We start from the raw sequence: 27,638 nt of genomic DNA, 5'->3' as shown, positions 1-27,638 counted from the left end.
AAACTAAACAGGGACACAGTGAAACTAACAGAAGTTATGAATCAAATGGACTTAACTGATATCTACAGAACATTTTATCCTAAAACAAAAGGATATACCTTCTCCTCAGCACCTCACGGGACCATCTCCAAAATTGACCATATAATTGCTCAAAAAACAGGGCTCAACAGATACAAAAATATTGAAATTGTCCCCTGCATCCTAAAAGACCACCATGGACTAAGGCTGATCTTCAATACCAACATAAATAATGGAAAGCCAACATTCACGTGGAAACTGAACAACACTCTTCTCAATGATACCTTGGTCAAGGAAGGAATAAAGAAAGAAATTAAAGACTTTTTAGAGTTTAATGAAAATGAAACCACAACATACCCAAAACTATGGGACACCATGGAAGCATTTCTAAGAGGGAAACTCATAGCTCTGAGTGCCTCCAAAAAGAAACTGGAGAGAGCACACACTAGCAGCTTGACAACACACCTAAAAGCACTAGAAAAAAAGGAAGAAAATTCACCCAAGAGGAGTAGACGGCAGGAAATAATCAAACTCAGGGGTGAAATCAACCAAGTGGAAACAAGAAGAACTCTTCAAAGAATTAACCAAACGAGAAGTTGGTTCTTTGAAAAAGTCAACAAGATAGATAAACCCTTAGCTAGACTCACTAGAGGGCACAGGGACAACATCCTAATTAACAAAATCAGAAATGAAAAGGGAGACATAACAACAGGTCCTGAAGAAATCCAAAACACAAAAAATGTGATTATTAAGTTCAACATGAATTTAAAATTGTAGATTTTTTTAACATATAAAACTATTTTTTATTATATCTTTTCCTCAATTACATTTCCAATGCTATCCCAAAATTCCCCATACACTCCCACCTACTTCCCTACCCACCCTTTCCCATTTTTTTGGCCCTGTTGTTCCCCTGTACTGCGGCATATAAAGTTTGCATGTCCAATGGGCCTCTCTTTCCAGTGATGGCCGACTAGGCCATCTTTTGATACATATGCAGCTTAATATTCACATTTTTTGTAATGAATTGCTATAACTATAGTAACTTTTATTAAACCTGTTTCATGAATTAAAAACCTCAAGCATGCAGGTCAGTAACTTTCTGGGGCATTGGGGTGGTGGAATCCAATTAACTGCATAGCATAAACATAAAACAAAAACCACCTGTAATAATTTAAATAATGAATAAATCTTTTCCTCCAGACTGAAAAAAAAAGAAAAGAAATCCAAAACACCATCATCTCCTTCTACAAAAGGCTATACTCAACAAAACTGGAAAACCTGGAAGAAATGGACAAACTTCTAGACAGATACCAGGTACCAAAGTTAATGCAGGATCAAGTTAACGATCTAAATAGTCCCATATCCCCTAAAAAATTAGAAGCAATCATTAATAGTCTCCCAGCCAAAAAAAAGCCCAGGACCAGATGGGTTTAGTGCAGAGTTCTACCAGAACTTCAAAGAAGATCTAATTCCAGTTCTGCACAAACTATCCCACAAAATAGAATTAGAAGGAACTCTACCCAACTCATTCTATGAAGCCAAAATTACTCTGATTCCTAAACCACATAAAGATCCAACAACGATAGAGAACTACAACCAATTTCCCTTATGAATATATATGCAAAATACTCAATAAAATTCTCGCTAATGGAATCCAAGAACACATTAAAGCAATCATCCATCCTGACCAAGTAGGTTTTATTCCAGGGATGCAGGGATGGTTTAATATACGGAAATCCATCAACGTAATCCATTATACAAACTCAAAGACAAAAATCTGGCCTTTCTCTTCACAAAGAATAACCAGGCTGAGAAAGAAATTAGGGAAACAATACCCTTCTAAATAGTCACAAATAATATAAAATATCTTGGCATGACTATAACTAAGGAAGTGAAAGATCTGTATGACAAGAAATTCAAGTTTCTGAAGGAAGAAATTAAAGAAGATCTCAGAAGATGGAAAGGTCTCCCATGCTCATGGATTGGCAGGATCAATATTGTAAAAATGGCTATCTTGCCAAAAGCAATCTACAGATTCAATGCAATCCCTATCAAAATTCCAACTCAATTCTTCAACGAATTAGAAAGAGGAATCTGCAAATTCTTCTGGAATAACAAAAAAAAAAAAAAAACTAGGATAGCAAAAACTCTTCTCAAGGATAAAAGAACCTCCGGTGGAATCACCATGCCTGACCTAAAGCTTTACCACAGAGCAATTGTGATAAAAACTGCATGGTACTGGTATAGTAACAGACAAATAGACCAATGGAATAGAATTGAAGACCCAGAAATGAACCCACACACCTACGGGCACTTGATCTTCCACAAGGGAGCTAAAACCATCCAGTGGAAGAAAGACAGCATTTTCAACAAATGGTGCTGGCACAACTGGTTGTTAACATGTAGAAGAATGCGAATCGATCCATTCCTATCTCCTTGTACTAAGGTCAAGTCTAAGTGGATCAAGGAACTACACATAAAACCAGAGAAACTGAAACTTATAGAGGAGAAAGTGGGGAAAAGCCTTGAAGATATGGGCACAGGGGAAAAATTCCTGAATAGAACAGCAATGGCTTGTGCTGTAAGATTGAGAATTGACAAATGGGACCTCATGAATCTGCAAACATTCTGCAAGGCAAAAGACACCATCAATAAGTCAAAAAGACCACCAACAGATTGGGAAAGTATCTTTACCTATCCTAAATCACATAGTGGACTAATATCCAATATATATAAAGAACTCAAGAAGGTGGACTCCAGAAAATTAAATAACCCCATTAAAAAATGGGGCCCAGAGCTAAACAAGAATTCTCACCTGAGGAGTACCGAATGGCTGAGAAACACCTGAAAAAATGTTCAACATACTTAATCAGCAGAGAAATGCAAATCAAAACAACCCTGAGATTCCATCTCACACCAGTCAGAATGGCTAAGATAAAAAATTCAAGTGACAGTAGATGCTGGAGAGGATGTGGAGAAAGAGGAACACTCCTCCATTGTTGGTGGGATTGCAAGCTTGTACAACCACTCTGGAAATCAGTCTGGCGGTTCCTCAAAAAATTGGACATAGTACTACCGGAGGATCCAGCAATACCTCTCCTGGGCATATATCCAGAAGATGTCCCAACCGGTAAGAAGAACACATGCTCCACTATGTTCATAGCAGCCTTATTTATAATAACCAGAATCTGGAAAGAACTCAGATGCCCCTCAACAGTGGAATGGATACAGAAAATGTGGTACATTTACACAATGGAGTACTACTCAGCTATTAAAAAGAATGAATTTATGAAATTCCTAGGCAAATGGTTGGACCTGGAGAGCAGCATCCTGAGTGAGGTAACACAATCACAAAAGAACTCAAATGATATGTACTCACTGATAAGTGGATATTAGCCCAGAAAATTAGTATACCTGAGATATAAGATACAATTTACAAAAAACTTGAAACATGAAGAAGAACGAAGGCCAAAGTGTGTATACTTTGCCCCTTCTTAGAATTGGAAACAATCACAATGGAAGGAGTTACAGAGACAAAGTTTGGAGCTGAAACAAAAGGATGGACCATCTAGAGACTGCCATATACAGGGATCTATCCCATAATTAGCCTCCAAACGATGACACCATTGCATACACTAGCAAGCATTTGCTGAAAGGACCCTGTTAATGCTGTCTCTTGTGAGACTAGGCCAGGGCCTAGCAAACACATAAGTGGATGCTCACAGTCAGCTATTGGATGGATCACAAGGCCCCCAGTGGAGGAGCTAGAGAAGGTATCCAAGGAGCTAAAGAGTTCTGCAACCCTGTAGGTTCAACAACATTATGAACTAACCAGTACCCCAGAGCTCTTGACTCTAGATGCATATGTATCAAAAGATGGCCTAGTTGGCCATCAATGGAAAGTGAGGCCCATTGGACATGCAAACTTTATATGCCCCAGTACAGGGGAACGCCAGGGCAAAATAAATGGGAATGGGTGCGTAGGGAATTGGGGGGGAGGGTATGAGGGACTTTTGGGATAGCATTGGAAATGTAATTGATGAAAATACGTAATAAAAAAATACTTAAACAAAATTTTCTTTCACTATAGAGAGAAGCTATTTATCATATAGGAGGTATAAGTTGATAAGTGGTACATGATAAGTGGACAGTGAAAAATGGAATGTGTATATATATATATATATATATATATATATAAAATATATATAGTTATAGTATATAATATTCTCATATATATATATATACATATATATAATTCTGCTCTCTAATGCCACGGCTTGAAATTGCAATTTTTTTTTGTATTTCAAATATAAATGAAAAGCAGAAGTGTTTTAATTTATTATCTGACACATGATCCATAAGTCTTTGATAGCATATTGATTAAAAAATATATGGTTCTGGAGTACAAGTAATTTTTCAAGACAGGGAAGAAAATTCTATGCCTAATCTCCCAAGAGGATACTTCTCCAAATTTTGCCCATGTCTGCAAAGAACATATATAATAAGAGAAGCAAAATCATTAATTTTAAAGTTGCCAGTCTCACCAGACAGATACACTATAAAAAAATCTATTGTAACATCCAGAAATTCTGGTTGTATTACTTGTATTTTGTTAACCATCTTAATTTCAACTCAAAATTTCAAGTGTACCTTCCTGACAATTCTTTCTTTGTAATAGTCAACATAATAGTTAACAAAAAAATAATGTTGCCATCATTCATTAATACCTGAAAAATATTTCTTAAAGTTTGCTGAAAGAACATATCAAAAAGTGTTTAAAAGCATGGGCAAAAGAATTAGTATTATTGCTTTAAAACATAAGTGTGACAGATTTATTAATACATTACTTACCTTTGGTCCTCTGCTTTTGTCTCTGTAGTGATAATTTATTCATAAATAATTTAAAAAATACCAAAGGCTAGATTTAAATAACGTCTATATAGCACGGATGTTTTAACAACTAATAGAATCTTGATTAGAAAATTGCAATTGGTAATGGAAATATGTCTCTGAATTTCAGCACAGTCTGTTCTTCCTGAGGATCAAGGTTGTATTTCAAGCATCAACATGAAAGCACATAACCAAATTTAATTCAGTTTACAGATTATTTGGCATGTCTGTTGCTCACATCTGATAGCAGGCATGAATGTGCTGTATATATGTGCATGCAGGAAAACCATCCGTACACATGATTAACAGAAATTATTTGAAAGAAGCTTGCCATAGAAGACTGATGAAAGTATCCTTTAGCAAGGTTTTTTTTCTCTTTTTAATATATATTTGTATACAAATATATTCCTAAACATAACCCTTTGAGTCCTTATCAAGTTTGTAGTGGTTTGAAATAAGAATATCCCTCATCCCCCAACACACCCAGATTCTTATATTGGAATTCCTATATGGTCATCAGGCACTTCTTAAGAGGGATTTGGAGCAAGTTAGAGTAGGTGTGACCTTTTTGGAAGAAGTGTGACACTGGTGTGGGCTTTTGGGTTTCAAAAGGTCAAGACAGTACCAATACCTCTGCCTACAGATCTAAATGGAGAATTATCAGCTCCCTGAGCGCTATGTTTCCTGCAATGAGGATAATGGTATAAACCTATGAAACTATAAGGGAGCCTCAATTAACAGCCTAAATTTAATCTTTTCCTTATAAGAAATGACATAATGAGGGTGTCTCTTCACACCAATAGAACACTAATTAAGACATGTTACTTGCATGTATGTTTTCAATGCTGACCATTTGACACTATACAACTTATTGGTATACTCATTCCTTACATCTCCTACTGCCAGATTTACTTAGTTGCTTGTATTTCTTAGTGTAGGGTTGAAGTCTCGTGGCCTTTTCCTCATATAATATGGCATGTTTGTTGTCCTTGATCAGTATAAGTTTGGGCAGTTCTATTGATATATATATATATATATATATATATATATATATATATATATATATATATATATGAAACCAGGAGAAAAAACTCTCACAGAAAATTCCCTGATTTTCTGTCTCTTACAATCTATTCACCCCTTCATTCTGCAATGATTCCTGAAAATTTTATGTAAAAGTGTTTTATAAATGTATCGACTAAGAGTCTGCACTTTGATTGGTTGTACTTCTCTAGAGGGGCTTCTGTTGCAAAGAGTAGTTACATAGATGAGAGGAAAAAGCTAAATTTATCTGTGGCTTTAAGAACAAGTGCATATAGATTTATATTATGGATTATTATCATTTAGTAAGTTGGTAGTTATAGATTTTCTGTCAGTAACCCTGACTTCATGAACATTGAATCGTTAGCTAGGTTTCCAATCCAAGAAACAGTTTCCCTCTTAGGTACTAATTCCAATTAGAAGTTGTTGGCTATCATGAAGGTAACTGTGCCACTGTTGCACCACTGAGGATATCGTGCCACGCTGGTAACTGATGTGGTTTATAGGTTTCATAGCTCGTAGGACAGATGGTTATCCTTTTTGTCTTTTGCCAGCTTTCATGGTTTCTGGTACCATGAAAGCTATCTCTCAGGGAAGAAGCAGTATGGTCAAGAGATCTGTAAAAGGTACAATAGATCTCAAGGGATTCTAAGCTATGTTTCTGAAGTGCATGATGATTTTATCAATTCTTTCTACCTTTGAGGATAATGAACTGCAATAACAATAAATTGTATGTCTTGGGAGACTCTTAGACATGCTGGCCAACAACTCAGGAACTTATCACTAAGGTTTTCATTAGGTGGTATTTGGATCTTTTGGAAAGTACTATCAACCCGTATGAGAGAAGATCATTAGAACTATATATCTATGTGTACACATGGAGTTAAGTGCATTACATGCTTTTATAGGTTAGTAATTAATAGTATGATCTCTTGTACCTTTTACAGATATTCTTATTGTTATTTTAAAAACTTCCTTTGGAGCTGAGACAAAAGCATGGACCATCTAGAGACAGCATACCCGGGGATCCATCCCATAATCAGCCTCCAAACTCTGACACCCATGCATACACCAGCAAGATTTTGCTGAAAGGACTCTCATATAGCCGTCTCTTGTGAGGCTGTGCCGGGGCCTGGCAAACCTGGCATAGCCGCATATGAGACAGCTATACCAGGGTCCCTTCAGCAAAATCTTGTTGGCATATACAATAGTTTCTGGGTTTGGTGGCTGATTATGGTATGGTTCCTTGGGTGGAGTAGTCTCTAGACAGTCCATCCTTTTATATTAGCTCCAAACATCGTCTCTTTAACTCCTTTCATGGGTATTTTGTTCCCTATTCTAAGGAGGAATGAAGTAACCACCAGTTGGTCTTCCCTCTTCTTGATTTTCTTCTCTTTTGTAAATTGTAGCTTGGGTGTTCTATGTTTCTGGGATAATATCCACTTATCAGTGAGTGCATATCTAATGACTTCTTTTGTGACCGTGTTACCTCACTAAGGATGATATCCTCCAGATACACACATTTGTCCAAGAATTTCATAAATTCATTGTTGTTAATAGCTGAGTAGTACTCCATTGTGTAAATGTATCATATTCTCCATATCTATTCTTCTGTTGAGGGGCATATGGGTTCTTTCCAGGTTCTGGCTATTATAAATAAGGCTGCTATGAACATAGTGGAGCATGTGTTCTTAATATCAGTTGGAACTTCTTCTGGGTATATGCCCAGGAGAGGTATTGCTGGATCTTCCCATAGTATTATGTCCAATTTTCAAGAAACCTTCAGACTGACTTCCAGAGTGATTGTACAAGCTTGCAATCCCACCAGCAATCCCACATCCTCGTCAGCTTCTGCTGTCAACTGAATTTTTGATCTTAGTCATTCTGACTGGTGTGAGGTGGAATCTCAAGATTGTTTTGATTTGCATTTCCCTGATGCTTAAGGATGGTGAACATTTTTTTTTTCAGGTGCTTCTCAGACATTCAGTAATCCTCAGTTGAGAATTCTGTGTTTAGTTCTGTAACCCAATTTTAATGGGGTTATTTGAATTTCTGGAGTCCAGCTTCTTGAGCTCTTGTATATATTGGATAGTAGTCCCCTCTCATATTCAGGATTGGTAAAAATCCTTTCCCAATCTGTTGGTGGCTTCTTTGTATTATTGACAGTGTCTTTTGCCTTACAGAACCTTTGCAATTTTATGAGGTCCCATCTGTCAATTCTTGATCTTACAGCACAAGCCATTGCAGTTCTGTTTAGGAATTTTTCCCCTGTGCCCACATCTTCCAGGCTTTTCCCCACTTTCTCCGCTATTAATTGAGTTGGAATTTTGATGGGGATTGCATTGAATCTGTAGATTGCTTTTGGCAAGATAGCCATTTTGACTATATTAATCCTGCCAATCCATGCGTTTGGGAGATCTTTCCATCTTCTGAGATCTTCTTCAATTTCTTTCTTCAGAGACTTGAATTTCTTGTCATACAGATCTTTCACTTCCTTAGTTAGAGTCAAGCCAATGTATTTTATATTTTTGTGACTATTGTGAAGGGTGGTATTTCCCTAATTTCTTTCTCAGTTCATTTATCCTTTGTGTAGAGAAAGGCCATTGATTTGTTTGAGTTAATTTTATGTCCAGGTACTGCACTGAAGATGTTTATCAGGATTAGGAGATCTCTGTTGGAATTTTTTGGGTCATATATATACTATCATGTCATCTTTAAATAGTGATATTTTGATTTCTTCCTTTCCAATTTGTATCCCCTTGATCTCCTTTTGTTGTCAAATTGCTCTGACCTGAACTTCAAGTACTATATTGAATAGGTAGGGAGAAAGTGGGCAGCCTTATCTAGTACCTGATTTTAATGGGATTGCTTTGAGTTTCTCTCCATTTAGTTTGATATTGGCTACTGGTTTCCTGTATATTCCTTTTATTATGTTTAGGTATGGGCCTTGAATTCCTGATCTTCCCATGATTTTTATCATGAAGGGGTGTTAGATTTTCTTAACATGTTTTTTTGCTAGCTATACATGATTTTTGTTGTTGGTGGTGGATTTTTTGTTTGTTTGTTTGTTTCATTTTGTTTTTTTTTTTTTTCAAATGACAGAGAACTTTATTGTGGTCCTTCAGTTCAAAATCTCTATGACACTTTGGACTAGCTTGTGTTCCAAACACATGGACTCTACAAGTACTTCCCAGCTGGTAGATTGTTTTTCTCTATCAAGAATACTCCATCTATAGAATAAGTGCACCCATTGCTTGGTTTTCACTGCTGCTGCTTTATGGATTTTTGCTTTCACCTTTGATATTACGTATCACTTCAGGTACCAAGCAAATTACAAGAGGGACGGTTTTCCTTCCCATTGACTATGTTTTAGTCCTTAGCTGCTAATATTGTGCATTAGTTTCCTTGATTGACAATAGAAATGGTGACCTTTCACTGATAACAGGCTCCATATACTGTTGTATGTAACAAGACAATAATGTATTCAGCTTACTAAACTATGTATCTGATATATGACATGAGCTATGTGTAAACTAATCTATTGGAAACTATCTGGTAATTTTACTGATTTCAAGGATTTGCTTTTTATTTATTTTTATTTACAATAAAAACCAAATTGTAGATTTGGGCTTTGTTTAAAAAATTAGCCTATTTTGTTTTTACCTTTGTGTTTGTTTGGTTTGTTAAAATACTTTTCTCTTAGGCTATGACAATACTGCATTCAAGATGTAAATATAGTTGTGGAGATATGATTCTGTTGTGAAATTCTTTTAATAAATCTAGCAATTTTGTTTCTCGGAATAATGAAAACAGAATCAAATGATCAAAATAAATATTCTTCAGAATAATCATAATAAAATGGGGTACAGAGCTGAATAAAGAATTTTCAATTGAGTAATAACAAATAGCCTAGAAGCACCTAAAGAAATGATCAACATCCTTAGTCATCAGGTAAATGCAAGTCAAAACAACCCTGAGATTCCACCTCACACCAGTCAGAACGTCTAAGATAAAAAATTCATGTTACAGCAGATGCCGGTATGAATTTTGGATTGCAAGCTGGTACAACCACTCTGTAAATCAGTCTGGCAGTTGCTCAGAAATTTGGATATATTATTACCTGAGGACTCAGCTGTACCTCTCCTGGGCATATACCTAAATGATTCTCCAACATATATCAAGGAAACATGCTCTATTAGCTTCATAGCAGCCTTACTTATAATAGCCAGAAGCTAGAAAGAACCCAGATGTCTTTCAGCAGAAGAATGGGTACAGAAAATGTGGTACATTTACACAATGGAGTACTACTTAGCTATTAAAAACAATGAATTCATGAAACTCGCAGGGAAATGGATTGAACTATAAAATATCATCCTGAGTGATGTAACCTAATCACAAAAGAACACACATGGTATGCACTCATTAATAAGTTGATATTAGCCCAAAAGCTCTGAATACCTAAAATATCATTCACAGACCACATGAAGCTCAAGAAAAAGGAGTAGCAAAGTGTAGTGCTTCAGAGACAAAGTATAGAGCAGAGACTGAAGGAAAGGCCTTCCAGAGACTGTCTCACCTGGGAACTCATCCCATATATAGTCACCAAACCCTGGCACTAATGTGGATGCCATGAAATGATTGCTGAAAGGAGCCTGATATAGCTGTCTCCTGAGAGGTGCTGCCAGAGCCTTACAAATACAGAAGTGGATGCTTACAGCCAACCATTGGCCTGAGCCCAGGGTACCAAATGGAGAAGTTAGAGAAAGGACTGAAGGAGCTGGAGGGGATTGCAACCCCATAGGTAGAACAAAAATATCAACCAACCAGAAACAACAGAGCTCCTATGGACTAAGCCACCAACCAAGGAGGACACATTGCTCTAGTTGGATATGTAACAGAGGATGACCTTGTCAGTCATCATCAGGAGGAGAGGTCCTTGGTCCAATGAAGTTTTAATAGATGCTCCAGTGTAGGTAAATTGAGTGCAGGTAGGCAGGAGAGGGTGGTTGGGTGGAGGAACACCATCATAGAAGCAGGATAGAAATGTAAATAAATAAAATATACAGTAAAAATAAAAAGAAAGTATAAATAAATAAAATGAGTTCTAAGCTTCATTATATTACTGTCAGAAAAGACTTAACCATTCTTGCACTCTCCTAACTGATACTGGGAAGTATTTTTTAATTTTCAACTATGTAGGAAAATTTAATTTTATTCCCTTTCTATAAATGGTAGTTCAATATTTTGTATACAAGCAATGCTTATTACATGTTTAATATAGTAAATTAAGGTGAGTTTTTGATTCTCCAATGTATCAATGAAATTATTGAAGGAATTACTTCAAAGTTCAAACAATGTTGTCAAATGTATTTCTGTATCTATCTAACAAATGGTATTTAAATATACTTAAGGTTTTATTTTTATTTATTTTATTTTTATGTATTTCCTTCATTCTTAAAAAAAAATGGTCACTCTATCTTAGGACCTCTGGTGAGTAGAACATAATCTCTGTTCCAATCCAACCGCTCAGGACCTGAGACAGCATTAGGAAAGCAGAAAACCCTGCCTGACTAGGGACACAAGTCCCTTCCGGTTGGCTCCAGTACCTGTTCACCTTGTGTGTGAAGTTGTCAGAAACCCACAGTCCCTAGAGGACTCTCCACAGGATCTTAGGATCACTGACCAGAGAGATCCATGCTCCTCAATGGAGAAACCACTTCTAGGTACTGAAACAAGCCCAGGATCCTTGACAACAGGATTCCAGGATAAAAGGAGCTAGATCATACCATCATTTCAGTGACTCAGAGGAACTTGACTGCCAAGAACTCTGACACACCCAGAATCTCTGGTTCACCTGAGTCCACAAGCAAAGGATCACAGAGAAAGCTGGACACTAAGGAGTCCTGAATCAACTGGGATTATAGGAAGGACAGGCTCCAATCAGATATATTGAGGACAGCAAATACTTGAGAAAATAAGATGGAAGGAGGCAAGCATAAGAACAGAAGCAACAGAAACCAAGGTTACTTGGCATCATCAGAAGCAAACTCTCCTACTATAACAAGTCCTGGATACACCATCTCATCAGAAAAGCAAGACATGTATCTAAAGCCACTTCTTATGATGATGATGTAGGACCTTAAGAAGGAAATAAAGGAAAACACAGGAAAAGAGATTGAAGCCTTTAAAGAAGAAACACAAAAATGACTTGGAGAGTTACAGGAAAACAATACCAAACAGGAGATGTAATTGAACAAAATCATCCAGCATCTAAAAAGGGAAATAGAAACAATAAAGAAAACCCAAAGGGAGACAACTCTGGAAATAGAAATCTTAGGAAAGAAATCAGGAACCATAGATATGAGCATCAGCATCAGCATAAAAGAGATGGAAAAGAAAATCTCAGGTACAGACGATTCCATAGGGAACATGGACACAACAATAAAAGAAAATGCAAAATGCAAAAGATCCTAACTCAAAATATCCAGGAAATCCAGGACACAATGAGAAGACCACACCTATGGATAAAGGAGTAGATGAGAATGAAGATTTTCAATTTAAAGGCCCAGCAAATGTCTAAAACAAAATTATAGAAGAAAACTTCCCAAACCTAAAGAATGACATGCCCATGAATATACAAGAAGCCTACAGAACTCCACATAGACTGGACCAGAAAAGAAACTCCTCCCAACATATAGTAATCAAAACAACAATGGCACTAAATAAATACCAAATATTAAAAGCAGCAAGGGAAAAAGGTCAAGTAGCATATGAAGGCAGGCCTATTAGAATTAGTCCAGACTTCTCACCAGAGACTATGAATAACAGAAGATACTGGACATATGTTATACAGACACTAAGAGAGCACAAATGCCAGCCCAGGCTACATACCCAGCCAAATTCTCAATTACCATAGATGGAGAAACCAAACTATTCCATGGCAAAACCAAATTCACACAATATCTTTCCACGAATCCAGTCCTTCAAAGGATAACAGAAAAAAAACAATACAAGGATGGAAAATACACCCTAGAAAAAGCAAGAAAGTAATCCTTCAACAAACCTAAAAGAAGACAGCCACAAGAACAGAATTACAACTCTAACAACAAAAATAATAGGAAGCCACAATTAATTTTCCTTCAACTCTTAATATCAATGTACTCAATTCCCCAATAAAAAGACATAGACTAACAGACTGGCTACACAAACAGGACCCAATGTTTTGCTGCTTACAGGAAACCCATCTCTGGGAAAAAGACAGACACTACCTCAGAGAGAAAGGCTGGAAAACAATTTTCCAAGCAAATGGTCTGAAGAAACAAGCTGGAGTAGCCATTCAATTATCGAATAACATCAATTTCCAACCCAAAGTTATAAAAGGAGGGGAAATTCATACTCATCAAAGGTAAAATCTTCAAAGAAGAACTTTCGATTCTGAATATCTATGTTCCAAATGTAAGGGCAGCCACATTCATTAAAGAAAGTTCACTAAGCTCAAAGCACACATTGTACCTCACACAATAATAGTGGGAGATTTCAACACCCCACTTTCATCAATCGACAGATCGTGGAAACAAAAACTAAACAGAGACACAGTGAAACTAACAGAAGTTATGAAATACATGGATTTAACAGATACCTACATAACATTTTATCCTAAAACAAAAGGATATACCTTCTTCTCACCACCTCATGGTACCTTTTCCAAAATTGACCATATAACTGGTCATAAAGCAGGCCTCAACAGATACAAAAATATTGAAATTTTCCCATGCATCCTATCAGATCACGATGGACTAAGGCTGATCTTCAATAACAACATAAATAATAGAAAGCCAACTTTCATGTGGAAAGTGAACAATACTTTCCTCAATGATAACTTGGTCAAGGAAGTAATAAAGAAAGAAATTAAAGACTTTTTAGAGTTTAATGAAAATGAAGCCACAACATGCCCAAACTTATGGGACACAATGAGAGAATTTCTAAAAAGAAAACACATAGCGCTGAGAGCTTCCAAAAAGAAGCTAGAGAGAGCACACACAAATATTTTGACAACACACCTAAAAGCTCTAGAACTAAAGGAAGCAAACTTACCCAAGGGGAGTAGACAGCAGGAAATAATCAAACTCAGTGGTGAAATCAACCAAGTGGAATCAAAAAGAACTATTCAAAGAGTCAATCAAAGGAGAAGCTGGTTCTTTGGGAAAATCAACAGATAGATAAACCCTTAGCCAGACTCACTAGAGGGCACAGGGAAAGCATCCTAATTAACAAAATCAGAAATTAAAAGGGAGACATAATAACAGATCCTAAAGAAATCCAAAACACCATCAGATCCTTCTACAAAAGTCCATACTCAACAAAACTGGAAAACCTGAATGAAATGGACAAGTTTCCAGACATATACCAGGTACCAAATTTAAATCAGGATCAGATTAATGACCTAAACAGTCCTATATCCCATAAAGAAATAGAGGGAGTCATAAATAGTCTTCCAACCAAAAAAAGCCCAGGACAAGATGGGTTTAGTGCAGAGTTCAATCAGACCTTCAAAGAAGATCTAATTCCAGTTCTTCTCAAACTATTCCACAAAATTGAAACAGAAGGTACTCTACCCAATTCATTCTATGAAGCAACAATTACTCTGATACCTAAACCACATAAAGACCCAACAAAGATAAGAAACTGCAGACCAATTTCCCTTATGAATATCGATGCAAAAATACTCAATAAAATTCTCGCTAACCGAATCCAAAAACACATCAAAACAATCATCCATCCTGACCAAGTAGGTTTCATTCCAGGGATGCAGGGATCGTTTAATATATGAAAATCCATCAAAGAAATCCACTATATAAAGAAACTCAAAGACAAAAACCACATGATCATCTTGTTAGATGGGAAGGAAGCATTTGACAAAATCCAACACCCATTCATGAGAAAAGTCTTGGAAAGATCAGGAATTCAAGGCCCATACCTAAATATGATAAAAGCAATCTATAGCAAACCAGTAGCCAAAATCAAAATAAATGTTGAGAAGCTGGAAGCAATCCTACTAAAATCAGGGACTAGACAAAATTGTCCACTTCCTAGCCAAAGCAATTTGAAAACAAAAGGAAATTAGTGGGATACAAATTGGAAAGGAAGAAGTCAAAATATCACTATTTGTAGATGATAGAATATATAAGTGACCCTAAAAATTCAACCAGAGAACTCCTAAACCAGATAAACAGCTTCAGGAAAGTAGTTGGATATAAAATTAACTCAAAGATATCAATGGCCTTTCTCTACACAAAGGATAAAGAGGCTGAGAAAGATATTAGGGAAAAAACACCCTTTACAATAGTAAAAAATATTATAAAATACCTTGGTGTTACTCTAACTAAGGAAGTGAAAGATCTATATGATAAGAACTTCAAGTCTTTGAAGAAAGAAATCAAAGAAGATCTCAGAGGATGGAAAGATCTCCCATGCTCATGGGTTGGCAGGATCAATATAATAAAAATGGCTACTTTGCCAAAAGCAATCTACAGATTCAATGAAATACCCATCAAATTCCAACTCAATTCCTCAACAAAATAGAAAGGGCTATTTGCAAATTCATCTGGAATAACAAAAAACCTAGGATAGCAAAAACTCTTCTCAATGACATAAGAACCTCTGGTGGAATCACTATGACTGAACTAAAGCTGTACAACAGAGCAGTTGTGATAAAAACGGCATGTTACTGGTATAGCGACAGACAAGTAGTCCAATGGAATAGAATTGAAGACCCAGAAATGAACCTACACACCTATGGTCACTTGATCTTTGACAAGGGAGTTAAAACCATCCAGGGGAAAGAAGACAGCATTTTCAACAAATGGTGTTGGCACAACTGGTGGTTATCATGTAGAAGAATGTGAATAGTTCCATTCTTATCTCGTTGTACTAAGGCAAATCTAAGTGGATCAAGGAACTCCACATAAAACCAGAGTCACTGAAATTTATAGAGGAGAAAGTGGGGAAAAGCCTCGAAGATATGCGCACAGGGGAAAAATTCCTGAATAGAACAGCCATGGCTTGTGCTATAAGATCAAGAATCCACAAATGGGACCTCATAAAATTGCAAAGCTTCTGTAAGGCAAAAGACACTTTCAATAAGACAAAAGGACCACCAACAGATTGGGAAAGGATCTTTACCAATCCTAAAACAGATAGAGGACTAATATCCAATATATGTAAAGAACTCAAGAAGGTAGACTCCAGAAAATCAAATAACCCCATTAAAAAAAATGGGGCTCAGAGCTAAACAAAAAATTCTCACCTGAGGAATACCGAATGGCTGAGAAGCACCTGAAAAAATGTTCAGCATCCATAATCATCAGGGAAATGCAAATCAAAACAACCCTGAGATACCACCTCATATCAGTCAGAATGGCTAAGATCAAAAATTCAGATGACTGCAGATGCTGGCGAGGATGTGGAGAAAGAGGAACACTCCTCCATTGTTGATGGGAATGTAAACTTATATAACCACTTGGGAAATCAGTCTGGCAGTTCCTCAGAAAATTGGACATAGTACTACTGGAGGATCCCGTAATACCTCTCCTGGGCATATATCCAGAAGATGTTCCAACCGGTAAGAAGGACACATGCTCCACTATGTTCATAGCAGCCTTATTTATAATAGCCAGAAGCCGGAAAGAACACAGTCGCCCCTCGACAGAGGAATGGATACAGAAAATGTGATACATTTACACAAAGGAGTACTACTCAGCTATTAAAAAGAATGAATTTATGAAATTCCTAGGCAAAAGCATGGACCTGGAAGGTATCATTCTAAGTGAGGTAACCCAATCACAAAGGAACTCAAAACATATGTACTCACTGATAAGTAGTTATTAGCCCAGAAACTTAGAATACCCAAATTACAAGTTGCAAAACATGAAACTCAAGAAGAACGAAGACCAAAGTGTGGTCACTTTGCCCCTTCTTAGAACTGCGAACAAAACACCCATGGGTGGAGTTACAGAGACAAATTTGGAGCTGAGATGAAAGGATGGACCATCGAGAGACTGCCGCACCCTGGGTTCCATCCCATAATCAGCCTCCAAACACAGACACCATCGCATATGCCAGCAAGATCTTGCTGAAGGACCCTGATATTGCTGTCTCTTTTGAGGCTATGCTGGTGCCTGGAAAACACAGTAGTGGATTCTCACAGTCAGCTATTGGATGGAACACAGGGCCCCCATTGGAGGAGCTAGAGAATGTACCCAAGGAGCTAAAGGTGTCTGCAACCCTATAGGTGGAACAACAATATTAAGTAACCAGTACCCCCAGTCCTAGTGTTTCTAGCTGCAAATGTAGCAGAAGATGGCCTAGTCAGCCATCATTGTGAAGAGAGTCCCCTTGGTCTGGCAAACTTTATATGCCTCAGTAGAGGGGAACACCAGGGCCAAGAATTGGGAGTAGGTGGGTAGGGGAGTGGGGACTAAGGTTATGGGGTACTTTTGGGATAGCATTTGAAATGTAAATGAAGATAATACCTAGTATATAATATTAAAAAAATTGCCAATATTTCTATACCTTATATTGCCTCTGACACATTATTTACCACTGGAAAAGGAGGCCTATGAAGGATGTAGCAGGAGTTTTAAATAGGACATTAGAAGTAAATGGTATAAGAAAGAAACTGAACTCTCAGAGTTTTAAGCATAAAATCTATGATTCAATCTCACAGAAATTAAAAGTTCTCTGCCATTAATGTGTTTTACAATAAAAAATGCAATTATCTTTAATGATATGAAGCAAAGTATAAAGAAATGAAATTTTGCCATTCTCTAGCTTCTACTAAATATGCCTGTATGTCATACTGTTAAAATAAACATTTGTCCTTTACTTAAAAACTATTTGTAACAGCAACACAATGATAAAGTAAATGAAAATCATAGACAGACACTTTAGGTGGGGCCTAGTGTGGTATAGAGGTCATGGGATTTAAAACATTACTGTAATTTAGGTTGATGAACAGGTTTCTGCTGTTAGACCATCTGTACTTCACTTGAATTTCTGGGTAATCATAATCATAATCATGAAGCACTCAGATGGTGTTTTCAAAAACTAAATAAATAAACAGCTTCCTAGAGGAGTGTCTGACCAGAACAGGTTAATGAGGATAATAGAGTTTTAACCTTCTTCATTCTTGGCATGCTGTAGGGAAAAAAAAATCAGAGATGATTGTGAATAATACCCAGCTTTAAAAAACAAAACAAAACAAAACAAAAACAAAAACACAGCTAATGACCTTGTCCTACAATCTGCCTTACATTTTGAAATAAGAGTACTGTGCGTATACAAAATATTTGATAAAAATAAACTTTGAATTTAAAGGCAGCTGATTATTTGACCACATGTTATTTTTTTAACAATTCTATATAGGAAATAATAAAATATTATTGATCTATTAAAGAGTAACTAAAAAGAGAAACATATTCCTGTCCTGAGTGTGATACAATATCATGGTAGTGACAATTTTCTGCCAAATTAATTCATAGATTTAATGCTACTGTACCAGAGATTGAATGGCTTTTTATGTAGGTTATAAGATGGTTGTAAAATTTTATGTAAAAATTAAACTCAAAGATTAGCCAAGATACTTCTGAAAAGGACAACAGACATGTACAACTCACTTTCGAGAAAGATAATAATGCTATAAGAAGTAAAGTTATAATATTACTTGTGACCAACATTTTTGAATAAAAAATGATGAGAACATGATACTTTCATTATTGTATAAGTCTAGTATAGACTTCTGTACAAGATAAAATGGACAAAGCAAACAGAAACAGTAGTATGTTGTTGTCTTCATTACTTGTGGAAGAAAAATAACCCCAATATAAAATCATACTAAATTTTAAAATTCAGCAGAATTGATACACAGAAGAGAAAAAGAAGAGAATAAAACTTAGTGAATAAAAACACCACGAAGCACACAAACAGTAAACATTTACACATCTAAATTATTTTGGTTTATGGTGTTTGTTATAGCAAGAGAAAAATAAAACCAGAGAACATTTTACTCAATATCCTTATGGTGACCCTATACATTTCATATCCTTTGGTCTCACTCCACTATAGTTTATGTGCAATAATACTTTTCAGTTTGTAAGATAAACATTAGAATACTAACTTATTGTCTTTTCCCCTGCACACATCTGGAAACAAATAGTCATTTGAATTAAGCAATCCATTGTGTCTCAAAGAAACCCAACCGCAGCCAAAATGAAGTTATGAAGTAGATAATGTGTACCTCATCACAATCATCAAATTAAATGATATTTTCCAAGATAACTATTGTGCTTCCACTATAAAGTACTTCTGTGTTACTTTTATAAACATAAAGAGTCTGTATACCAACATTCAATTTTACATGCCAAAATTTTAATAATTTAAATATAAAAGAAAAGATTATTTCTCTTTAATCTTATGAAAATTTTCTTAAGCTTCCAAAAGATCTAATAAGCAGCTAAAAGAGTCAGATGTAGATATTTGCATAAATCAATGGACAGAAGCTGCTGACCCCTGTAGTTAAATTTGGGAAAATCTGGAAGAATCTGAAGAGGAGGGCAGCCCTGTAGGAGGTCCAGCAGTATCAATTTATCTGGACCCCCAAGATCCCTCAGACACTGGACCACCAACCAAACAGCATACACCACCTGATATGAGACACCCAACACATATACAGCAGAGGACTGCTGGGTCTGAGTTTAGTCAGAGAAGATGCACCTAACCTTTAAGAGAGAGACTAGAAGCTCCAAGGAGTTTAGAGGGCTTGTAGAGTCGGGGGTTGGTGGTAGGGACATGCTTGTGGAGACAGGTAGGACAGTGAGAAGTTATGGGAGGTGGTACATTCAGAGGGTGGACCAGTAGGGGAATAAAATCTGGAGTTTAAATAAATAAATAAATAATAACTAATAGAAAAAAATTAAAAAAAATTCTTAAGCTTCAAATTACTCTTCATAAAGGGGTATTGCAGATAATTGTGTCTGCTCTTAGTAATTTTTTTTTCCTATTAGGTTGCTTTGTCCTGCCTAGATATGAGAGTTTCTTTATAGTCTTACTGAATATTGTTATGCCTTGTTTGGCTGATATCTCTGGGAGGCCTGCACTTTTATGAAGGAAAAAAATGCAGCAATGGATTGACGTTGGTGTGAATGTGTGATTGGAGGAAAAGAAGAAATGTAGGCTGCTTCCAGGATGGATGGTGTGAGAGAAGAATATATAAAAAGAAAAAAAAATAGAAATTGGAGAAAAAAAAAACAGTAATTTTCTCAGAGTTAAGTTTTAAATTGGTCAATTCAGATCCAGTTGTTCAGATTACATAACACAGTACTTCGATAATTCTTGTTTTTGTAGTATGTTATTAGATTTATAAACAGCTGACTTCAAGTCTTACCTTTTTGAATTGTAACATGAATAGTCCTCATTAAAGAAAATTCTTGCCTTTCAAGTTTCTTTGCATTACCATGAAATAAACCTATTGATTTGGAATTCAAGACCAAAATTTTACCTCTGCTATATTTTGGCTTTCATCTACTTCAGATCACATGGGCCATTAGACAAAGCAGAATATGGTGTTGTTAGATTCTTCATGAGGAGAGCAGACAATATTGCCATGAAGCTATTGATAGACTGTATTTCCTATTTTAATTTTATTTTTGAAATTCTTAGTCTCAAATCACTATAACAAACTGTTCCCTTGGAGATAATGGTTTCCTTTTCTAATTTCATTTACCTGCTATTTTTTTTTCTCCCAGGTAAAATAAAATAAATCTTTGCTATAGTTTGTGAACTGAAAAACTAATATAGCTTAAATTAAATATTTATCAATTTGTAAAAAAAAACTTGTATTTTTGATAAAGTTTAAAATATAAAAATATAATACCTGACTTATGTTCCATATATATTCATTCACAACTTTGTTTATATTCAACCTGTTCACTTCTTTATATGTTTTGTTCCTTAGGTCATTTGTTCACTCTTATATATTTATATATCATTTATGATTCTCACATATAAAACTGCAGACCTGATCTTGTAGTTACCTCCAGTTAGGTATCTAATAAAAGATTCGTCCACATATTTGAGATAACAGATCCAGAGATAAAATTTCCATAGTTGCTCAAATTCAAGGCAGTAAGAGTTGGGATGTAAAGGGAAATGAGAACTCTAGTCCAAGCAAATTAAAGACGTCAACATAAAACCAGATATACTGAGCCTGATAGATGAGAAAGTGGAGAATAGCTTTGAATACATTGGCACAAGACAACTAAACAGAACACCAATAGCATAGTCACTAAGATTAACAAATTGTAAGTGGGACTTAGTGAAAGAGAAATGCCTGTAAGGCAAAGAATGCTATCAGTAGGGCAAAACAGCAGCCTATAGATTAAAAAGTAAATTTTGCAAACTTAACATCAGATAGAGGGCTAATATCCAAAATATATAAAGAACTCAAGAAACTAGACATAGACAAACCAAATGATCCACTTGAAAATGGGGTACAGATATAAACAGAGAATTCTCAACGGAGGATACTCATACAATTGAGAAACAAATTTTCAACATCTTTAGCCACTAGGAAAATGCAAATCAAAATGGCTTTGGAATTCCAACTTATACCCGTCTGCACAGCTAAGATCAAAAACATATGTGACAGCTTATGCTGGGGAGAATGGAACAAGGGAAACTTCTGCATTGCTGGTGGGAGTGCAAACTTGTTGAACAAGTTTGAAAATCAATTTGGTGGTTTCTCAGAAAATTGGGATTAGTTTTACCTCAAGTCCCAGATATAGCACTGCTGGGTATGCTCTATTCCAAAGGATGTTCCCACCACCACAATGACACTTGCTCAATTATGCTGACAACAGCTTTATTAATAATAGCCAGAAACTGGAAACAATCTAGATGCCCATTTTTCATAGCAGCTCCAGGAGGCCTACTCAAGAGAAGGAGAACTGCAAGCCCCACATTGCTTCCAAGTTAGAGATTCGGTCTACATTAGACACCACCGTGCAGGAAACCTTGAGACTCAGTGGAAAGGCCCTTATCTTGTACTCTTGTCCACTCTACTTTCTACCCTTATGGGACCCCTTTTGATTTTGCTTCTGCTTTTAATTATAGGTCCATGTGTGTTGGATAGGCTAATCGCCTTTATTAGAGCAAGACTTAGTACAGTGCAGCTTTTAGTCTTGAGACAACAATACCATGCCCTAAAGGATCAAGTGCATCAAAAAGAAGATAGTGTCTAGTTCTAAGATGAGAACTACTAACAAGCAGAATTGAAGAATGAAAAAGTGAAACATAAAAAACAAACAAAAAATTCTAGACCTTTAGGCCCAGGCTTGAGAATGTGACCTTTGTGACTTATTGCTCCAAGGCATGCTAATCATAAAACAGATAGTGACATTCCTCCACCCACCTGCTTCCTGAGTTCAGGGAGTGTTCCTTCAAAGAAAGTCACCCTGACCCACCCTGACCATTGCTGGAACCCACTATGCAAATGTGCTATTGTTAGGGGCTCATAGAAACTATCTTGAGAAATAACCCACACAATTACCAGGTATTCCTTGTGACTCTTGTGACTTTGTGCTTTTAACTGGTATTTTTGGTATTTTCCAAGAACACCCTCCCCACCCGCTTGAGCTGTGGTTTCTTCCTTTAAATAACCCCTTACCCAGCTACTTGGGGCGCCAAGGTCCTCTACCCCTGCATGGTGTATGAGTGTGGGCCCAAGATCTCTCTTGAAATAAAAGTCCTCTTGCAGTTTGCATCAAGGAAAAAAATATTCTGGTCTTGCTATGGCAGGAGAGCTGGGTTGTAGAGGCGCTATATATTACCCTCACTGTTGGTGATTTTGTTTTTATACTGACATCTAAGCATCTCTTTTGGATGACCACATGACTAGGTGATAATCTCTGGATTCTGTCTGCTTAATAGTTATTTAATATTTTAGAGTACCTAAAAGTTTAGATCTGTTTATGAAAACACACAACAATAAGAATAAAACTAGAAATGAATATATGTAACACATTCAAACATTTTAAGCTTGATATCCAGAAGATGCAACAACTTATGTAAATAGAAAAGAAGTCACAAAACTTAGAAATACCTTAGTATATGATCAGACCATTCACAGTAAAGAATAAGGCCCAGAAATATCTGAATCATGATCAAATGTATTGTTAAGAAATAAAACATAAATTCAAACTCCCTTTAAAATAATTTTGTTATTCAAACAGATTAGAATGTTTGGAAATGGTTATAGATGTGGTGTAGAAGAAATGAAAACGCAGACTCTGAAGGACAAGAAGTAAACAAAAGATTATTTTAGCCAGAGGAGGTGAATAACTAAAACAGTTTCATTTCTGAATTAACTCACAAATCATATAATAAATTAGTAGGAAATAAACTTAACTATAAAATATCCAAAGAAAAGAAGTTATTTTTCATTAAAGTAGGAGATTTAGCAGCATAATGAGAATTTGATGATTGGTAATATCCCCTTGTATAAGAGAAAAGATGTTAAATACTGAGAGAAATTATAGTCACAATTTATAATTGTCAAAATGACATTGAATCAGTGACAAAGTAGATCACACATAAATTATTCATTATAACAGTAAAGGAAATTTGCATACCAATATAATCTCAGACATTTGTGGATACTGTTTTCTGGTTGATATTACATTTTTTCACAAAAATATGAAATAGCAGCAACTGAGTATTATGATAAAATAAAGGCAAAAAAACACTAAATAATAATTCATAAAATAATCCTGAAGAATTAAAAATCGCACTCCAGAGATGACCCTGTGCCACAGTTCTCCATACCCAAATTCCTCCTGGAGAGAACATGTCTCCCAGCAGTTCTGTTACACATGCTTGCAGGAGGGACAAGCCACAGTCAGAGACAGCAAAACCAGCTAATACTAGAGATAGCTAGATGGTGAGAGGGAAGGGCAAGACCATTATCAACAGAAACCAAGGCTACTTGACATCATCAGAACCCAATTTTCCCACCATAGTGAGTGCTGGATACCCGAACACATCAGTAAATGAAGACTCTGATATAAAATCACATCTCATGATGATGATAGAGCACGTTAAGAAGGACATAAATAACTCCCTTAAAGAAATACAGGAGAACACAGGTAAACCGCTTGAAGCCTTTAAAGAAGAACCACAAAAAACTGTAAGAAAACACAAACAAACAAGTAAAGGATTGAACAAAACCATTCAGGATCTAAAAATGGAAACAGAAACAATAAAGAAATCACAAAGAGGAAAACCTGGAGATAGAAAACCTAGGAAAGAGATAAGGAGTCATAGATGCAAACATCACCAACAGAAAACAAGAGATTGAAAAGACAATCTCAGGAACAGAAGATACCATAGAAAACATTGACATAAAAGTCAAAGAAAATGCAAAAAGTTCCCAACCCAAAACATCCAGGACTTCCAGGGCACAATTAAAAGACCAAACCTAAGGACAATATGTATAAAAGAGAGTGAAGACTCCCAACTTAAAGGGCCAGTAAATATCTTCATCAAAATTATAGAAGAAAGCATCCCTAACCTAAAGAAAAAGATGTCCCCAAACATAAAAAAGGCCTACAGAACTCCAAATACATTTGACAAGAAAGGAAATTCCTGCCATCACATAATAGTCAAAACAAAAAATGCACAAAACAAATAAATAATATTAAATGCAGTAAGGAAAACAGATCAAGTAACATATAAAGGCAGTCCAATCAGAATTGCACCAGACTTCTCACCAGAGACTATGAAACCAGCAGATCCTGAGCAGATATCATACAGACCCTAAAAGAACACAAATGCCAGCCCAGGCTGCTGTACCCAACAAAACCCTCAATTACTATGGATGACAAAACAAACATATTCCATGACAAAAATAAATTTACAGAATGCCTTTTCACAAATCTAGCCCTACAAATGATAATAGATGGAAAACATCAACACAACGTTGGAAACTACACCCTAGAAAAATCAAGAAAGTAATTGTGTTTCAACAAACTCAAAAGAAGATAGCCACACAAACATAATTCCCCGCTAATAACAAAAATAACAGGAAGCAACAATCATTCCTTAATATCTCTTAACATAAATGGACTCAATTACCCAATAAAAAGGCATAGAATAACAGACAGGACAGGTAAACAGGACCCAGCATTTTGCTGAATCCAGTTAACATACCTCAGTGTCAAAGACAGACACTATTTCAGAGTAAAGGTATAGAAATCAATTTTCCAAGCAAATATTCCCAAGAAACAAGCTGAAATAGCCATTCAAAAATCAAATAAAATCAACTTTCAATAAAAATTACCAAAAAGAATAAGGAAGGACACTTCATACTCTTCAAAGGAGAAATCTACCAGGAAGAACTCTCAATTCTGAACATCTATGCTTCAAATGCAAGGGCATCCACATTCATAAAAGAAATTTTAGTAAGAGTAAAAGCACACATTGCACCTCACGCAATAAAGTAGGACAGTTCAGCATCCCAATCTCAGAAATGGCAGATAATGGAAACACACACTAAACAGAGACAGATTATAAATAATAGATTAAGAACCAAATAGATTTAACAGATATCTATAGAACATTTTATTCTAAAAGAAAAGATTATCCCTTTTTCACAGAATCCCATGGTACCTTCTCAATAATTGAACATATAATTAGTCACAGAACAGGCCTTGGTAGATACAAGAAGATTGAAATAATTTCATTCATCTTATCAGATCAACACAGACTAAGGCTGCTCTTCAATAGCAACAAAAACATCAGAAATCCCACATACACATGAAAGCTGAACAATGACCTACTCAATGATAACTTGGTAAAGGAAGAAATAATAATAATAATAATAATAATAATAATAATAATGAACTTAATGAAAATGAACACACAACATACCCAAACTTGTGGGCTCAATGAACGAAGTGCTAAGAAGAAAAATCTGCTCTGAGTGTGTTTAAAAAGAAACAGTATAGAGCATGCACTACCAGCTTAACTGCATACCTGCATGCTCTAGAACAACAACAACAAAAACAGAAACAAAAACAAAAAAGAAGAAGAAGAAGAAGAAGGAAATATACCAAAGAAAATTAGACAGCAGGAAATAATCACACTCAGGGCTTAAATCAACCAAGTATGAAGAAAAAGAACTATACAGAGAATCAACAAAACCAGGAGCTGTTTCTTTGAGAAAATCAACAAGGTAGATAAATGCTCAGCCAGAATAACCAGAGGGCACAGAAACAATATCCAAATTGACAAAATCAGAAATGAAAATAGAGGCATAACAGAAATAGGAAATTCAAAATATCATCAGATTCTATTACGAAAGTGTATAATTCAACAAAACTGGAAAACCTTAATGAAATGTACAATTTTCTAGACAGCAAATACCAAAGTTAAATCAGGATCACATATACCATCTAAACAGTCCCATAACCCCTGAAGTCATTAAAAATCTTCCAATTAAAACAACAAAAAACAAAACAAACAAACAAACAAACAACAACAACAACAACAAAAATAGGACCAGATGGTTTTAGTGCAGAGTTCTATCAGTCCTTCAAAGAAGACCTAATACCAATACTTTTCAAACTATTCCACAAAATAGAAACAGAAGGGACACTACCCAATTTATTCTATGAAGCCACAGTTACACTGGGTATTCTCCCTTAAATAAAATGTTTTTTGTCTTATCAGAAACTTTTCAAAGTTTTCTTTTATAGAGGACTTCATAAAAGATTTTTAAAATACTTCTATAATGTTTAATGTTCCAAATACATTTTAAAAACTGGTTGAGTGCATATTTCCTTTAGCTTCAGAATATATCATGTATACTGAAGGGGCATTTTTATATTATATTTTATTTTGATGACTTTAAAATTATCAATACTGGGTTGTATATCTTAAAACAAATTTTATTAGTTTAGTAAAAAACTTAATGAAACAGTAAAAATAAAACACAATGACTGAACTCAATAAATACCTTACAACAGTAACTCAGACCTAGAAAGAAAAAAGAAGAATTAAAAAAATTCAGAAAAATATTAATCATAGGAAAATTACACAGGAAAACTAGGTAGTATTAAATAATACCAGTAAAGCTCGAGTTTTTCTAGTAGACATAATTTTCATTTAAACTCATTGTACATGTTTGAATAATCTTTGACCACATTCATCTATGACTTAAATTTAGGCAGGAATAGATGTCAATGGTGGTCTAAAAATACTAAATATATATTTATTTATATATTTATTTAATATATAAAATATACTAAATAAAGTACATTACATAGGAGAAAAAAGAAAATGTATCTACAGGTTTATTCTTCTGTTCTGTAAGCACATAGGCCAGAGAATGCATTGAAGTGCAGATCCAGCATGCTGCCCTGCCCTTGATTTCAATTCTGCACATAAGGGCTTACCTATAAAAGAATTTACAGAAACTGACAGGACTTGACTCTCCTACCAGGAATGCTTAAGTGACAGAACGACCTGTGGCCTTTCAATGACTTCACAAATTGAAGTACAACAAAAGGGTATATAAAAGACAGCACATGCAATAGTAACCTATTGAAAAACTTAGAGAAATTAGTATCTCATAG

Source organism: Mus caroli, unplaced genomic scaffold (assembly GCF_978045245.1).
Source record: "Mus caroli unplaced genomic scaffold, Mus_caroli_1 scaffold_5, whole genome shotgun sequence".
Classification (NCBI taxonomy): domain Eukaryota; kingdom Metazoa; phylum Chordata; class Mammalia; order Rodentia; family Muridae; genus Mus; species Mus caroli.
Note: the sequence above shows the minus strand (reverse complement) of the source record.